General features: G+C 41.8%; 1 protein-coding gene across 2 annotated transcripts in view; it reads left to right on the top strand.

Moving 5' to 3' along the window:
* LOC309544694 (uncharacterized protein C4orf54) overlaps positions 1-12774 on the top strand; it is a 20305-nt gene extending 7531 nt beyond the window's left edge. For both annotated transcript variants that reach the window (XM_082243607.1, XM_082243606.1), the window contains one exon: positions 12534-12774. The gene's annotated coding sequence lies outside the window, so the exon portion shown is untranslated. The remainder of the gene's footprint in view (positions 1-12533) is intronic.
* Positions 12775-13788: the final 1014 nt, after the last annotated feature.

The raw sequence follows: 13788 nt of genomic DNA, 5'->3' as shown, positions 1-13788 counted from the left end.
AACTTTTTTTTTTCCACTGCTGATTACTTTGCAATGACACAATCACTTATAATCAATAGGCATTATAGTAGAAAAGTGTATCAGAAATATTAAAGTAACCATATTCTAAGCAATATTGGAGCCCCTAGAGATCCTTAAAAATCCAGAGTTTCTGAAGGGTATTTGCATAGGCTTATGCCCCATACACACGTGCAGATTATCTGCGGACTTTTGTCTGCAGACTTACCTTTTCTATGTAGTGCAAGGGCCTGCCGGATTGCATACAAATTGAAAGTGTTTAGGTTTGACCTCATATTATATGGTTTTGGTAAGTCTGCAGACAAAAGTCTGCAGATAATCTGCACGTGTGTATGGGGCATTATGCACATCAATGTGATAGCACTCAGACGTCACAATAGAATGCTCAGGTATTGGTGGAAGGGAGAATGGCATGCCTGATCTCCCATATCCCAGATGAGGTATTTTTGGGGGTCTCCAGCAGTGCACTATCATGTTTTTTTAATAATGGGGGGGGGGGGGGGTGTTTTTGCACATGTGAGTTGATTTGTGTAATTCCAGGCAAGTGCTACAGGCACAGATCAAATACATTTACGTCAAAAAGGATTTGTAATTCTGATTAGTTAATCTTTTTAAATATACACCTCTGCCAACTGTGCAGCCAGGTATGTGGCATTCTTATTTCCTCTTAGCATTGCAGTTCCCTGTATCGCCGATCACAAAGGGGAAACTGGATAATAGCAATAACTGGGCTGTTACATGGGATTAAAGCTGGCCATAGATGGGTCAGCACATTCATGGGTTACTAAAGGAGAACAGGTTTTCCACTTTGCATGGGAGGTTTCACTTTGTAAGGGACTTTGCCCCACAGCTTAGTAAATGTGATAAAATGTCACTTTGGAAACAATATGCAATCATATACAAGGAGCAAAAAAAAAAAACATTTTTACTTGCACTTGATTGGATGATGGCAGTCAGAAGAGCTTCACCTCATTCAGTAAACGCTGGGTCTAAGGGTCCATTCACACTAGCGCGACTTGTCAGGCGACTTGGTCGCCTGACAAGTCGCGGTAGGTCGCTCGCCATTGAATAGTACAGGACCCGTTCTAATAGGAGCGACACAAGTCGCTCCGACTTAGAAAAAGGGTCCTGTACTACTTTGGGGCGACCTGGAGGCGACTTGCATTGACTTCAATTATATAAAGTCCGTGCAAGTCGCGCCGAGGTCGCGGTGCACACTTCACAGGTCGCCCCACAAAATCCTGTCGCGGCAGTGTGAATGGGCTTCCTTTGCAAAGTGCAACTTTCCTTGCAAAGTAAACAGTCTATTTAATAAACAAGAGTGTAGCACCTTGTAACTAAATATAAGCATAAACAATTATACACAACAAAAAAAGTGTATACATAGATTACAACGACAGTCCAAATATATTGGGTGGAAATGGCAGTTCCCATGCACGATTAATGGTCTAGGACAGTGTTTCTCAAACTTTTTTCAGTCAAGGCACCCTTTAAAAATTATGGACAGTCTCGAGGCACCCTCCAAAATTATGGACAGTCTCTAGAGGCTCCCCATTCTAAAATGAAAAAACGATTCTAATAGTTTTACATAATGCAGCAACATCCACAATTCCAAGTAGGACAGCCAACGTTAGAGGTGATTTCTTCTTCCAAAGCAAAAATAATTTAGCAAACTGGTACTGACTAGTATTCCAATGTTTCTCTTCTCCCTCTGTTTTTCTCCATCACTCAGCTAATGTGACCCAAGCGCTGTTGGAGAGGGTCAGGGGAGAGACAAACAAGGATGCTGTGCAGGGGACTGACATCCTCCTTATCAACTGATGATGCCTTTGGTTGTTAGAACGCTGGCAGCTAGAAGGTTGTAATGGTGCACAATGAAAACCTGTGACTTTATGTATCTAAAAGTCGGGCTTCATCCACCCGCTGGCTTGGATATAATCTTTTGGCACTTTTTAGGCATTTTGCCAAGGCACCCCTAAAGGAACCTCAAGGCACCTCAGGGTGCCTGGGCACCATGGTTGAAAAAGGCTGGTCTAAGATAGGATCATCAATCCAGTGAGCAGCTGGTTATGTAATGGTGTCAAGACTAATGTACTGCCATCAATAGAAAGAATGCACACTCACCAGATCAAGCAGCTTCCATTACAGCAGCAAACAGGCCTCAATCACATATGAAAGTCCCTCTGGAAAATCGCACAGATGGTGTCACCAATCATTCAATTTGGGATCTCACTGAGAAAAAAAGCTCACCCACGGCCCAGAGGTATTTTCATAGTGTAGCATGGTTTATTCCATAGATAAAAATACACAATAAGTGCAAAAACATAAAACTCACATGTTTTGCTGCTGGCTACCCAGAATCTCTTAGCAGCGGGACGTCAATGCCAAAGTGTCACGCCCGACGCGTTTCATCCGAAAGGACGTTGTCAAGGGGTCCCTTTGGCATGACATCTGCTACAATAAATAACTATTGGTGTCCCCAATTTGCAGGTGCTTCCAATTTTGCTGAATCGCCGTGACTGGAAGTAGTATCGCGGCCATTTTGCAGAGGAAATAGTTTGGCGGCCATGTTTGAGTAGACACAGGAAGTCAGCTGGCAGTCATATTTGGAGAAAACAGGAAGTGTACAATTCTCCATTAAAATACAATTAAGCAATATCGCGGAGCCATACATTAATGGGGCCAAAGATGTAAACAAACAAGGAGGAGGATTTTGTAGACTGATAGAATACATCATTAATGAAGCACCTCCATTAAAAAATATATATATAGAAAATTATTATTAGAAAGCACCCAATTCATATAAATAAAAAATAAAAAAAGGAGGGGAACCTGCAAATAAAGGTTAACACCACTATACAATATTGTGATATTGTGATATCTATAAGCACATCCCAATAGCGAAATATATATAGAACCAATACCAATAAGACTATAGCAATAAAGCAGATGTATCGGTTTAAATGATTGGGACATTCATTTTTTTGTTGACACAAAATGACTTAAAAATGCATTTACCTGGCTTTATACTTTTGTGTATAATGTTCCTAGGTTATTTAGTGTATTTTAACTTGGTAAAAATATTGATACATCTGCTTTATTGCTATAGTCTTACTGGTTTTCCATATATATTTCGCCATTGGGATGTGCTTATAGATATCACAATATCACAATATTGTATAGTGGTGTTTATCTTTATTTGCGGGTTCTCCCCCTTTTTTTTTTTTTTTTACATGAATTGAGTGCTTTTTAATAATAATTTTCTATATGCATATATTTTTTAATGGAGGTGTTTCATTAATGATGTATTCTATCAGTCTACAAAATCCTCCTCTTGGTTTGTTTACATCTTTGGCCCCTTTAATGTATGGCTCCATGATATTGCTAAATTGTATCCTTTGCCCTTGCTTTTATGGAGAATTGTACACTTCCTGTTTTCTCCGAATATGGCCACCAGCCGACTTCCTGTGTCTACTCAAACATGGCCGCCGGACGACTTCCAGTTTCTCGGCAAAATGGCCACGATACTACTTTTGGTTGTGGCAATTTGGCGAAATTTGAAGCACCTGCAAATTGGGGACACCAATACTTATTTATTGCAGCAGAAGTCATGGCAAAGGAACCCATTTGACAACGTCCTTTCGGATGAAACGCATCGGGACGTAACATTTTGGCATTGACGTCCCGCTGATGAGTGATTCCGGGTCACCAGCAGCAACATGTGAGTTTTATGTTTTTGCACTTATTGTGTATTTTTATCTATGGAATAAACCATGCTACACTATGAAAATACCTCTGGGTGAGCTTTTTTTCTCAGTGAGATTCAGATTTGAATGATTGGTGACACCATCTGTGTGATTTCCAGAGGGACTTCCATATGTGTTTTGAGGCCTGTTTGCTGCTGTAATGGCAGCCGCTTGATCTGGTGAGTGTGCATTCTTTCTATTGGTAGTGGTACATTTGTCTGGACACCTTTACATAACCACCTGCTCACTGGATTGGTGATTTTATCCTAGACCATTGACCATGCATAGGAACTGCCTCTTCCACCCAAAATATATGGACTGTCGCTGTAATCTATGTATACAATTTTTTTGAGTTTATAATTGTTTATGCTTATATTTAGTTAAAGCGAAGTTCCACCCAAAAGTGGAACTTCTGCTCATCTGCTTCCCCCCCTCCGGTGCCACATTTGGCACCTTTCAGGGGGAAGGGGGGAATGGGTACCTGTTTTTGACAGGTACCCCTCCCCACTTCTGGCAGTGGCGTCATCCCTCAGAAGTTCCGTTCTCTTTCTCCTTCCCCCGCCGCTGAGCCAATGAGAATGTGCAGCGCACTTTGCGCATGCACAGTAGGGAACCGGCTGTGAAGCTGAAAGGCTTCATTGCTGGTTTCCCTTAGAGTGAATGGTAGCGGCAGCACCCGGCAGTTGATCCAAACATCAGCTGGGGTGTTGAAATCGCAGGATCCCTGGACAGGTAAGTGTCTATATATTAAAAGTCAGCAGCTACAGTATTTCTAGCTGAATGTTTTTTTCAACAGCTGGAACACCGCTTTAAATTTTTATAAGGCACTACACTCTTGTTTATTATTCTGGCTGTAAGTTATGTATACTTCCTATGTGTCAGCTGCCTTAATCTTAGCCTTTACATATACGCAGCGCAGGATTCTTACATTTCTAGACAGGTTATTTGCCTTTAGTAAATCAACCCCTTAAAGCTAAATTCTGGGCAATAACAAAATTGGAAAAAATATAAATATTGCAGCGCTCAATTTTCAAATAAAAAATTACAAGTGAGGCCTAAGTCGTCACTGCTCCCCTCCACCAGTCTCAGGAGTGAGCTCTTTCTCTAAATCAAACTCCCTCACGTGTACTTTCTCTCCACTGATGCAGTAGCTCTAAGCTCAGCATTTGAGAGCTCATTTCTGTGATGATGGATGTGAGCAGTGATGACTAGGCCTCACTTAGCAACGTTCTGGGAGTATTCCAGTCAGGCTTCATAAGGTATGTACTGGGAATGGCCTACACCTATAGCAAGGGTATCATTTACCTTTAGTCAGAGCAGCACAGTTTGTTTTTATTTACAGATGCCCCTTATCTGCATGGGCAGTTTTGTGGTAAATGTGAACTATCCCTTTAGGCTTGAAATAAAAGATTGAAGCTGATTGGTTGTCATGCACAGCTGTTCCATATTCTGTCTGCTCCATTTTTGATAAATTCCCCATCCTCTCTTCTAGTAAAAACTCAAGAACAAGGCGCTCAGTCTCTGCTTATAGCTAAGTGGGTGAAGTCATGCCTTTTTGCCCCTTTTAGTCATTAGTGCATCAAGAAACATTGATGTATAGCACAGATATGGCCATCATTTTACAGAGCTAGTATTACCAACTTGTATACAGCTGTTTCAGGCTTCTTAGTCCTAATAAGTGCAAGTTTGTTTACAAAAGTATATGTATGTCATGTCTGTCAGGTGTTTTGCTGGAGTTCCATTTTAAAGCACAAAGTGAATTCACATGTGACACCTTTACATTAAGGAATGTGTAACATAATAATGTGTTAAAATCCAATTACTAACCAAAGTGTAGTGCATCATCATCAGGCCACTTAAATTTAAAAAGGGCAGTTCATATTTACAAATTATTTGCCTCCTCAATATTTCTGTTTTAGATGTGTATAAAAATAATGATGCAAATATTGGCTATTGAACACTGTATTTTTAAACAGCTATTGTAGGACATGCTAATAGAGTTCAGTAACTCTCCACAAATACTTTTATATTTTAACTTGTCACTTATTCAGTTTTATACACATGACACTTTTTTTTTTTTTCATAAATTTTATTGAGAGGGATGTAACATACATGGAGCATATAGCACATGTCACCGCCTTCCTGCCCAGGCCAATTTTCCCCTTTTAGCGCTGTTGCATTTTGAATGACAATTGCGCGGTCATGCAACACTGTACCTACACCAAATTTACGTCATTTTCCCCCCACAAATAGAACCTTCTTTTGGTGGTATTTGATCACCTCTGGGTTTTTTCCTTTTTGCTAAACAAATAAAAAAAGCCCGAAAAGTTTGAAAAAAAAAAAGTTTTTTGTTTATGTTATACAATTTTGTAAATAAATAAGTTTTTTCCTGCACTGATGAGCACTGATGAGACTGCACTGACAGGCACTGATGAGGAGGCACTGATGGGGTGGCACTGATAAGCGGCACTGATAGGCGGCGCTGATAGGCACTGATATGTGGCACTGATAGGTAGCACTGATATGCAGCATTGGTGGTCACTGATAGGCGGCACTGCTGGGCACTGATAGGCGGCATTGATGGGCACTGATAGGTGGCACTGATAGGTGGCACTGGTGGGCACTAATGGGCACTGATAGGCGGCACTGGTGGGCACTGATGGGCACTGATAGGCGGCACTGATCAGCACTGACGGGCGGCACTGATGGGCACTAATGGGTACTGATAGGCGGCACTGGCGGGCAATAATGGGCACTGGTGGGCGACACTGATAGATGGCAATGATGGGCACTGGTGGGCAGCACTGATAGGGAGGACATTGGTGGGCAGCACTGATGGGGAGGGCAATGGGGGGCTCCCTGAGCCCTGATTGCCATCCCTGGTGGCCATAGTGGGCATCCCTGGGGTCATAGGTGGGCATCCCTGGGGTCATGGGTGGGCATCCCTGGTGGTTCTAGTGGCACCCCCCCCCGAGGGTCTGCACTGGTAATCAATGATCTGATTACCAGTGCCAACCCCCCCCCCCTGTCAGGGGAGCCGCCGATCGGCGCTCCTTTACTCGTGCCTGTCAGGCACGAACTAAGGAAAGCCGATCAACGGCTCTTCCTGTTTACTATGTGACGTTAGTAGGCTCTTTACCGAGATCGGAGGTGCAGGGAGTCAGACTGACACCTCGCATCACCGATCTCCCGGGGGGCGCGCAGAGCTGTATTATCCTGCCGCCGTCATATGATGTCCGGTCAAGATAACACAACCACAATCCCGCCGTCAAACGCCTATAGGGCGGGCGGGATGTGGTTAAAAGAGAAAAATATTTATGAGAAGGACTTTGCGTAATTATACAATTTACCGAATTCTGTTCATTGGTCACGTACAAAAGGTAGTATTAGGCTTCATTCACACTGACTTGTCATGCAACTTTGGCCATCAAAGTTGCATAAGAAGTTGTTCCATATGTTTTCCAATGATAACCATTCATATATGCGCAACCTAAAGTTGCAGCAACTTCAAAGTATTTCATGCACTACTTTGGTACGGTTTTCAATCAACTTAAAGCGGAGTTCCGGGCACAGATCTCATTTTTTGCTGAACATACCCCCGGGACAGTCAGGGCTAGCACATTCCACAATGGCTAGCCTCTGATCTGTCCCGGTTCGCACTTACCTGCAAGAAGAAATACTTACTTTGAAAATTTCTTCCACAGCGTTTCCATCTCTCTTGTGGGCAGCTGAAGCCGGCGCGGTCCTCTTCGGTGTCTTCTTCCGCATCTTCTTCTCCCAGAATGCGCCGCACCGGCCCCTCTCGTCACTTCCGGTGCGGCGCCGCATTCCTAAACAGCTTCTGGGCATGCCCAGAAGCTGTTTAGCAGGGGAATGCGGCGTCGCCCGGAAGTGACGTGCGGGGCCGGTGCCGTCGCATTGATTCCTGGGAGCGATGACGTTCAGCTCCCAGGAATCATCGCGAGGCAGGAAGTGACGGGGTGAGCCGCGGCGCTGGAGGAGGAAGTACCCTGAGGTGAGTATTTACGATCTTCAATTACAAGGTGAGTGTACAAAAAAAAAAAAAATAACTATCCAATTCCTTTTCAGGTTATGTGTAGCTAGCGGAGGGGCACAAAAAAAAAATACTGATTTTGTGCCCGGAACTCCGCTTTAAGGGCCATAGACTTCAATATTAATCCTCAGAAGTTGCATGAACATCGTACCTAAATGTTATACAATGCAACTTGTGGGCAACAGTTGTCCATTATCAATGGTCAAGTCGTATCCAGGATACATTCATCCAAAGTTACGTCAAAGTTGAACCAAAGTTGCACTCCGAAGTCAGTGCAACTTTGGAGTCATACAAGCGTGAATGGAGCCTAAGCCGTACTGAAAGATAGACTTGGGCTGGGGAAGGTAGGATTGGATTAGGGAAATAAAGGGGTTATGAGAGTAAGAACAGAAGTCATAGAGGGGGCAGGGAAAATGAAGGAAAGAAAGATAGAGGGCACCTGCAACTCTTTTCTCTCTGCACATGAGGCATCAGGTGTAATAATAATTCATTGGAGATAATACATTTTTTCTTGCATGGAGTGTATGATTCAGCTCATGATTGTTTTCCTGTAAGAGACCAGGAAGAGGAAGGCGTAAACAGGTGTTTCCATAGAAAATTTACAGATGAAGGGTGTTGTCTTAAAGCGGTGCCAGCAATACCATTTTTGTGTAAATTTACAGATTTTTCTTGTGAGAAACGTTTTCATTGTTTATTTTCATTGGTTACTGTGCCACATGTTTGCCATACAATCACATGCCATGATCGAATATGTTCAGTGGGACTGCATATGTAACTCTGCAGTTGTGGCATTTAGGAAATTGTAAATATGTGAACAACACACATTCCCCATTGGAAGGACCAGGATACTGTGTGAATAACACAGCTTCAGCCAGCTTGTGATCACTGTGCAGCAAGCACATGGCACAATGGATGGAAAAATGCTGTCAGTGTCCCTAATGTTAGACTTTTAATTCCATGGCTGGAACAAAAAAAGGAAAAAACAATGTACTGGTAAAGTTACAGCAGTGTGCAGTAAGAGGACAGTAATAAGAAATATGGTTCCTTTTTTTAAAATAAAAAACAGTTTTGTATTTTGTGAACAACGAGCTGTGAAGGACCCTTGCAGCTTACGCATGCGTTTGCAAATGTGTGCTGACTAAACCCCAGTTTTTAATGCATAATGTTGGACAAGTTAATTTGGTTGGTAAGCAGACTGTTTGGTGAGTTGAGCTGGGAATTTTCTCTGGTTTTGTCTTTCATGCGTTTGCCCTTCCATGTGCTCCTTGCTGTGAATGCCAGTTATAGATAGGGGCAGGGGCCATCTCTTTGTTACTGGTGTAAATATTGGTGAGGGGACACACTCTATACCTTTGCTGCCATTGTGCTATGTGCTGGGTGTCCAGGGTGCCCTTGCACTTTAAGGTGGTTTGGGCTACCTCCAGGCCCACCTGCCCCTTATCTATCCATTAGAATACATGTGCTCCCACTGTGGAGACTCTCATAAATTTAGAAGGGTTAGGACTGCAAGTAATACAGGGTGCCCTGAAGGGGCCTTGCAGCTTATGCTTGCGTTTGCAAATGTGTGCTAACTTTACCCCTGTTTATTCTGCATACTGTTGGACAGGGTAATTTGGTTGGTAAGCAGACTGGTAGGTAAGTTGAGCTGGGAATCTTCTCTGGTTTTGTCTTTCATGCATTTGCCCTTCCATGTGCTCCTTGCTGTGAAGGCCAGTTATAGGTGGGGGCAGGGACCATCTCTTTATTACTAGTGTAAATATTGGTTAAGGGACACACTGGACACCTTTGCTGCCATTGTGCTATGTGCTGGGTGTCCAGGATGCCCTTGCGCCTTTAAGGAGGTTTGGGCTACCTCCAGGCCCACCTGCCTCTTATCTATCCATTAGAATACATGTACTCCCACTGTTGAGACTCTCACAAATTTAGAAGGGTTAGGACTGCAAGTAATACAGGGTTCCCCGAAGGGGCCTTGCAACTTATTCATGCGTTTGCAAATGTGTGCCAACTAAACCCCAGTTTTTAACGCATACTGTTGGACAGGTTCATTTGGTTAGTAAGCAGACTGGTTGGTGAGTGGAGCTGGGAATCTTCTCTGATTTTGTCATTCTGTGAAACTACTATGGAAAAATTTGAAAATCAGGAATAGGTAATGTAGGTGGACTAGATGACTAATAGTTTTTTTACCTGTTTTTGACCTTTTAGGAACATGAAAACAATTGTACAGTAAGGAAAGACTGAGTTATTTAGTATGAGTTCACAGAGCAGTGCTACATAGCATTCCATGGTATCCAATCTGTAGTCCATTAAACAGTCAACTGGGATCTAATTGCTTGCCTTAAAGTGACACTAAACTCAGAATAAAAAAAAAAAGAAATTATTTTCAAGTATGTATTTTAAACTCTCCCAGGTCTTCAAATTCCTTTTTTTAGCTGCTGGGATGTAACTTTTTATTAAAGGGTGGCTACATTCGTTTTCCATGGTCCCATATATGTAGGAGAGTAGCCACCCTCTCTTGATTACTCCCGAAATGGACTAGGGACTATGGACTATGGTATTGGAGGACGTTACAAGGAGGCAGAAAAATACAGTAAGAAACGATTTAATGAAAAATAAATTACATGACCATTAAGTAGTGAATGTGTATGAATTATATTGGAAAATAAGGATATTATTTATTGTAACTTTAAATCTCTTTGCTCTAAGTGCCGGGTCACACTTGAGCGATGCGGGAAGGCAGCGAATTCGCAGCCTGTTCCCGCATCGCAAACGCACATCTGGCAGTTCACACTGCCATATGCGATACGCTGGAGGTGTCAATGAAATGTTAACGACACCCCCAGTTTGATCGCATATCGCAGTGCGATCTGACAGTTCGCACAGGATCGGATCGCACAAGTGTCAAGTGTGAACCACTGTGCGATCCGATCCTGATGCGACTGAAAAAATGCCTCATGTGCGACTTTTGTGCGGGTGCAGTGCGAATTTAGCCATACAAAGTGTATGGCTGAATTCGCACTGCACATCCGATCGCATGTAATGAAGGAGCAGTGCGCTCCGATATTACATACGATCGCCGCACACGGCACTAAGTGGCTCTATGATCCTGATAGATGTAAAATACCTTGGTAACAGAATTCCTTCAGTGATAAATACAGTATATCCCAATAAACTGTAATTATTTTACGATTGTAAAATTTCCTGTTGTCAATGTAGACAATCTGAAAATTTCTGGTGCATTACAACCCATGCACCTAAAAACATTCATCCTAAAGTGCTTTGATGAGTTAGCGAAGACTAATGGAAATCTTCCAAAAAGTTATATTTACCAGCTCTATAAAAATAGCACATGTGAAGGCTAATTGGTTTCCATAACTGTTTTTGTACCCAGGGGAAGCAAACGACCTTCTACATGTTTAATTAATGATAGACAAAGCCATGCTGGAACATTTGAAGACTCTCAGTACTAGTTTTGAAAGGAACCTGTTAATGAACAGGAATTCTCTCTGTAGTAAGCAGAGAAGTGGGTATTTTATGTCATCACCTGCGATTTACACACATGTCACTGTCACACACAAATGTGTTTGTCACACACCGGAATCAAGCATAGCCATTAACCTTCTCGTCTTCTGCAGTACGCATGCAAGGTGACTTTCTCGTAGTATAACTGCAGCCCTTATGTTGTGAATCTGCTGCACAGTTTTATTAGGACTACATTCAGTAATTTTTGGTTTGGAAAATAGAACTAAACTGAGAGTTGGGATCCTATGTACACTATATGACTAAAAGTTTATGGACACCTGATCATATCACTTGAGTTTGTTGGAGATCACATTCCAAATGCCTCGTACATACGCGACGATTATCGGCCGACCGATCGGCCGTCTTTTGTCCAGTGTTATTGTGTTGGTTGAAATGTGCTCTAGACTGCACACGAATTTTATCGGCCAACAAAAACCAACTTCAGAAGTGATATCATGTTCTGGTTTACTTTTCGTGTGTTTTTTCTTCTCTGAGCATGCCCAGTCTTGCTCATCAGATTTTTGTCTGCCGAAATCTGTACTGACTGACGAACAATCGGCCGTTCTGTTGACGGCCCAAAAAATTTTTATAGCATGCACACCAGATTTTGTTCGGCCGAAAAGTCGGAGTCGGTTGTCGGAAGCATCATACTAACAAGCCGAAAATCGGCCGATCGGACGTTGGCCGAAAATTCACGGCCAACTATCGATGCGTGTGTACGAGGCATTAGTTAGTAACCCTTTTGTGTATTTACCAGACTTTGCTCTTCGGGCAAGACTTTCAACTAGATTTTGAAATGGTCTGTGGTCAATTTGGTTAATTCAGCCCATCCAGCATGTGTGAGGTTGGATATTGATGTTAAATGAGAAGAACTGTATTACAATTGCCCTTTTAATTAATCCCAAAGGGGTTCAGTAGGGTTGAGGTCAATGCTTGGTGCAGGCCACTTGAGTTCCTCTACACCACCAAACAAGTCAAACATGTCTTTTTGGACCTGGCTTTGTGTACCTGAACTCAGTCATTTGGAGTGGTGTCCACATATTTTGTCTAAGTTAATTAAAACATGAAATCATTTCTATAATATATCTTTGATCTGTAAGACAGTATATCTACTGATGTCCTAGTGTCTCAGAAAAATGATTCTAAATGTTACCATGTTTTGTTATTGTGTAAATTTTTTTCTGTTTTTCACACAGTGAACACATCTTTGCTGTTTTGGACCAAGTTCCACGTGGCGTTAGAGACTGTGGAACTTGCACAAAGTTTGATGGAAATGAAGAAAGCCTGCTTGGAAACCTTTGTCCCTGTTCAGCCAAACAATGGTGGGGGTCAGCTGAACAACTGAGCGTGTCAAACCGAAGGAGACAAAAATCACAGCTTGTGGACTGTGTGAGTTTGGGGTTTTTTTTAGAACATAGCTGATTTAGCAAGACTTAACATTTACAGCGAAAGACTTAAGTATATTTAGCAATTCATTTTACTAAGATTTTCACTGTATCTGTTTTTAATGCATTATTTGAAAATGAGCAAACTGATTTATTTGGTTGCTTTGATCTTTTGTAGAAACACTTTGTATAGTATTGCGTATTTTTTAGTGTGTTTGGGCTCTTTAGTGGCTCCTTTTGTACGAAAGGATGACGAATATTTTTTTTTTTCATTGTTTAATGTTGGAGTCTAATACCTTACAGCTAATGTGTTCTCCCAAATAAGGACAATCCTTCATTGCAGTGTGGTGTGTTGTCCATGTAATGACACACCATATGGGATTTAAGGAATGCTTACTGAGTTGCTAAGCACAGTTAAATCAACTTCAGTAGATTTGATCATTGGTGAGTCACTTTGATATAAGCAGTGTCTAACTCATATTAACAGTGCCTTATGTAACCTTTTTTGCACAGTAGTTCTGTTGGAGGTCACATCCCATCACCTAAAAATATCTTGCCCTGATCTACCCTGTATATCATTCTGCAATAGTAGGTGACAGAACACAAAAAGTAGTTATGTCTGAAGTAGAGTTTTTCAAATTAATCTAACATGCTACTAGGTTATTATAGAAGATTGTCTGAGTTTTGTTGGAATAAAATCATTCAGACAAATTAGCAGATAGTAACAAAATGGTAATTGTTTAAAGCTGAAGTTTAGTATGGCTTTTTTTTTTTTTTTGCTTAGTTACATTGGTCCAGCTTGGGCCAATGTAAGTGTGCTTATCCGATACCTGGCCGATCCCCGGGAAAGTGGGAAATATAGTAGGCATTAGCTAGGCATGGCAAATATATATTCATATTGACTTAAGCAGAATCGATGTAACTATGCAAAAAAAGCCATACCTAAACTTCACCTTCATGTCTGCCTTAGCAAATTAAAACCGATTATTATCATAAACAAACAGAAAGCTAGGAGCACTATTTTTTTACTTTTCTGTACTTGCAGTGCATTTTTCTAAATTTTGAC

The sequence above is a fragment of the Pelophylax lessonae genome (genome assembly GCF_965119305.1).
Source record: "Pelophylax lessonae genome assembly, chromosome: 1".
Lineage (NCBI taxonomy): Eukaryota > Metazoa > Chordata > Amphibia > Anura > Ranidae > Pelophylax > Pelophylax lessonae.
This window is presented reverse-complemented; position numbering and strand designations above follow the sequence as displayed.